Source organism: Pinus tabuliformis, chromosome 6, assembly GCF_031772625.1.
Source record: "Pinus tabuliformis cultivar Carrire ecotype Pingquan chromosome 6, CPIR1, whole genome shotgun sequence".
Lineage (NCBI taxonomy): Eukaryota > Viridiplantae > Streptophyta > Pinopsida > Pinales > Pinaceae > Pinus > Pinus tabuliformis.
Window position 1 is genome coordinate 1765554330 of NC_142292.1, and position 4913 is coordinate 1765559242.

The window sequence follows — 4913 nt, forward strand, 5'->3', positions numbered from 1 at the left end:
TCAACTACCCAACATCCCGCTCAACTTAAAAACTATACAGAGGTGTTCAACAGGTCATCTTCCCAGACAAACTCGCAGCTCGCAACCAACTCCCTGAAAAAAATGCACAAATTTTCTCGGCAAGCCTCCCGCAACCCGTTGCCAGCTCCCTCCAGTAATTGCATAGTTTTTGGTGCCAAGCCTCCCGTAGCCCACTACCAGCTCCATCCAAGAATTGTACAGTTTTTGCTGCCAAGCCTCTCTGCTACCTACACTGCTTCCCTCCATAAATTGCACAAATTTGCCCTCCAACCGAGCTAGATCCTTCAGATAGTCATTGCTGATCTGGATTATCCCTCTCAGTGTCCCAGTGTCTTCTGCGCAATTTTCACCAGCAGTTCCCTAAGCTCGCATCCCAACTTGAAACTTGCCTTGCACAGTTTCATATCCTTGTCCTCTCTCCTGGTTAATTGCATCTGAAAGCGAATAACAATGCATCATGGTTGAATAGGAGGTTTATGGAATTGATGTCGCCTTGTCATGAGTGATTGCAGATACATGTATATGGATAAGACATCATTTGACGACGGATGGGATGAGCAAGGAAAGTACATACAAGGAGATGTGTTCGCGAACGGACGAACAAACGATGCATGCAAGGTGAATTTTTCGCGAACTAACGAACATGCGAGGAGATTTTTTCACGAAAGGACAAACATGTCAAGCATGCCAAAGTACAAGCAAAGGAGCAACATGCACCTGCAACATCAAGTGAACACCAAGACCATCGAAGACTCTACACACCTTTCCATGCATAGGTGAATTTGTGATACACGAAGAGCACATCCATCACTCAATAGCACTGCAGCTCGACATGGACACCTGCAGCAGCATGGACATACCCGCATTGTCGTGTCGAGTCATGTCGACCACATCACTACTGTGGGCCATATTGTGTAAATCAATGTAATGTAATGTGGAAGTTCAAGAGACCCACATGTCATACGAAGAGTCATGTAAAGCTAAAGAGACAAATAAGTCAAACAGTCACGAGGGAAGTCGAACAGTCACAAGGGCCAGTTTTTCCCTTGGCTATAAATACCCCCTCATTTGTACATGCAAGGGACTTTTCACCTTGGCTCCTCCCACATAGCCTTGAGAGTTTGTAGCCTTTTCTTTTAGGAGCGAACAGTGGCTCCAACACCCCTTTCATGGGGTTAGTGATGTATGGTGTACCGACATGTCTTAGAACTTTTGCTTAATTCAGAAGCCTGATAATAGGCCAACATGTTTTCACACATGTATTGGAACTGTTGTAAGAACTAATCTTGAACACTTGTAATGCATGTTGCTTTAACCTGTGTTAAAACAATTGAACTCTTTTGGTTTCTCTAATACATATACTGATGAAAATGTGTTGTATAAGTTGTTAATGTTGTCCTGCCCACGTGGGTTGCATCACCAGACATCAAACATAACCTTTCACATAAACTTGTTATAACGACCGTCACACTCACGCGGGCTGCTCCGCTGGGTCTTGTATGTGTTATCTTCCCTTGTGTGTTGTGACTACCACATCCATGTGTACTACTCCTTCGGAAGTTGTGCATGTCCTGTTGTGTTGTGTGTCTCTGACGGAGTTGGGACTTCTTCCCTATCAACTAGAGACTCGCTTCCATCCTCTCTCTCTGTGGTGAAAGAACCTTGACACAAGTAACAATATCATTCACTAGGCATGCGAACCTCGAAGACAAAGCATACCATCTCTCGTGCTGACAAGCAAGAGCTAAGGCAAAAATTTAAGATAATGGCAATCAGGCCATCATACCGGATGGGACTCCTACACCAAACAATGTGAGGTCTAGTTGGGACTTCATATCAGGGAGATCCCCTGAATGTTGGCGGGTCCTGCACCATCAACATTTGTACATAGAAGTTTACAAATTATTTACAAACAAAAAATATATATAAGTGTTTCTTATATAAAGATCAATGTCTCATGATTTATGTGCATCTAATGATTTAATAAGCTATAAGTTGTTAAAAGTAACAAAATACTAATTCACCCTCCTCAGTATTTCCAACATACACAAGATCATGAGTTATAATGTTAGAACAAAAAAACAAAAAATAGAGGTAGGGAAGTAAGAAATCTCTTTTATTGCTTGATGAAAAGAGTTACAATATTATCCTAGAGATACTAAAGGGAGTTTATAGGGAAATAGATCCTATGAGTCTCCCAAAAGAAGGTCCCTTTTCTCCCTCTCTTTGCAAGAATGATATGTCCTTAAGAAGTTCTTTGAGAGCTCTCTAATGGTGAACTCTATGAACATAGAGCTATGCCAATTGTGAGACAATTTGGCAACATAACATTGCTTTGAACTTTCCTTCTTCAAATAGTCCCAAATGCAATGATATTTATAGGCCCAAGCTCATGTCTGGCCTCTCCTTGGCTCATTGATGAGATTTGATCTTTGAGTGAGCCTGTGGGAGACAAGGGGAGTCCTTTGGAAGCTCCTTAACTCCACCTCAATGGTGTAGTGGCTCGAGACTGAGCTCTTTGATCTTGTCCTTTCTCTTGGCGGTTTCCTATTTGATTTGGTTTGGCTCGCATAATTTTGAGGAGTCACTTCTATGGATCCATGTAGCTATTGAAGAAGCAATTACGATAATCCATGCAAAATTGCTTAGGAGACTTTGCACAGTTTGATTTTTTAAATGCCAATCTTAGGAACCTTTAGTTTTTTCTTGATTTTTGATGTTTTTCAACAATCACTAATGCATTTGCACATGTCATTCTTCAGTGTTGAGTGCCCTAGTTGTTGCATTTGAGTGTATGATTTTTCAATGATAAAAAGTGAGATTTCTTTAAGTTACAACACAAATTAGCTTTAAAGTTCTTTATGCAAAGGTAAGTTATAATTCACTTCAAGCGCTGATTTGTTACCTTGATTATGAAGCGTCTTTCATTGGATTTTTCCAACTATATAGTTTGTTTTATGTTTAAGAGATCAATCTCATGCTCCAATTTTAATTTATAATGGAAGCATTTTTTATTTCAATAGATCATTTATGCAAACATGTATATATACTTTCAATTTTTCAATTTTGATGGTATATATAGATTTCTAGTTTTGAATTTTGCATTATTGTATGAAAAATCGAAAGGGTCACAAGTAAGAAAACCTTTGGTAAAAAAACTTCTTTAATATAAATCAGTAAAGCATTAAAAACACTTGTTCAAATTTTATTTGTGTTTCCACCCTTTTACAACATATTGATAAAACCAAAGCTAATCCCTATATAAATGTGATCAAGTACCTTTTTAATATTATATTTCATTCTTTTCAACCTTTGGTAAAAAAACTTCTTAAAAATAAATCAGTAAAACATTAAAAACACTTGTTCAAATTTTATTTGTGTTTCCACCCTTTTACAACATATTGATAAAACCAAAGCTAATCCCTATATCAATGTGATCAAGTACCCTTTAATATTATGTTTCATTCTTTCCTTTTACAAATATGAAAAATAAATAAATTCCATCGCTCAATAATTAAATTAAAATATATAATAAACTTTAATAACAAATCAACCAATTTTCCATTACTCTTTACCATCTTTAACCAGATAAATATATAATATAAATTGGTTAATATTAAACACTTCATTTACCATATACTCATATTCTTTCATTAATATAACTTATTGAAAAACACTTAAGAATGGGATGAAAGACACAAGGAATATCGTTAATCTTGACTATTCAAATCCATGTCTCAATATGGTCATCCTATTTTTATTTTTTATACGGATGCCAACAGGATCATCTTATTGCGGGGTGTTTACCCAAAAAATCAACCTACTAAATTAAAGCGATTAATATTAATATAATTAAAATTTTATATTTATATACTTTAATGAATGTTAAAATTAGACAATAAAAAGACATTAACATGTTAACATTTTGATTTATATCAATTTTAACCACTTTAATAACGATTTTGCATGGTTGTGTTGATAAAAAAATTAGGTTATTTTTAATTTAAATATCATATTTTTAAAATGGTTTGACCATTTTGGTTTATAATTTCCTCAAACACCTTAATAATATAAAATTTTATCGATAAATGGTAGCACAATTGGAAAAACGCACATTATAAATTCTTCTATAACTTAAATGCTATCCACACTAGTGGACGTGCCGGAGTGGTTATCGGGCATGACTAGAAATCATGTGGGCTTTGCCCGCGCAGGTTCGAATCCTGCCGTCCACGTTGGTGCTTTTTAATTTCGGTTCGTCCATCATAGTTTTACTTACAAAAGAAATCAGCTAAAACTTACGGTTTTATTTATAAAAATCAACTAAACCTTGAGGTTTTCTTTATAAACTTTAGGCTTTACCAAAAAATTTAACTTTAATTTTGGTTTCATTTTACTTTAGATTAAAACTTTAAATCTAAAAAACATTATTTTAGGACTTCATTCTATTTTTATATTGAAACTTGAACCTTTAATATTTTACTTATAAAATTTAACTTTATTTTACTTTAGATTCAAACTTATAACATTTTATTAATAGTTAGGATATAACTTGAGTGTGAGCGTTTTTACACTTTAGGATAAGTTATTCTATTTTTATATTAAATTTAAACCTTTAATATTTTACTTATAAAATTTATTTTAATTTTACTTTAGATTCAAACTTATAAACTTTTTATTAATAGCTAGGATATAACTTGAGTGTGAGGGTTTTTACCGTTTAGGTTATAACTTAATGCGAGGGTTTTCACACTTTGATATGTTAATATATATTTATAATCAAGAAATGTTTCACATTTTGGGTGGACATTTTACTTATCGTAAACAACGAACAAGTTAAAAAAATAAATTTGGAGAGAATATCGTAATAAAGACAGGAGGTGTAGGATACA

At 34.6% G+C, this 4913-nt stretch overlaps 1 non-coding gene across 1 annotated transcript; it reads left to right on the top strand.

Moving 5' to 3' along the window:
* The first annotated feature begins 4174 nt into the window (after positions 1-4174).
* Positions 4175-4256, top strand: TRNAS-AGA (transfer RNA serine (anticodon AGA)). The gene has a single exon. It is a non-coding gene; the product is annotated as a tRNA-Ser (tRNA).
* Positions 4257-4913: the final 657 nt, after the last annotated feature.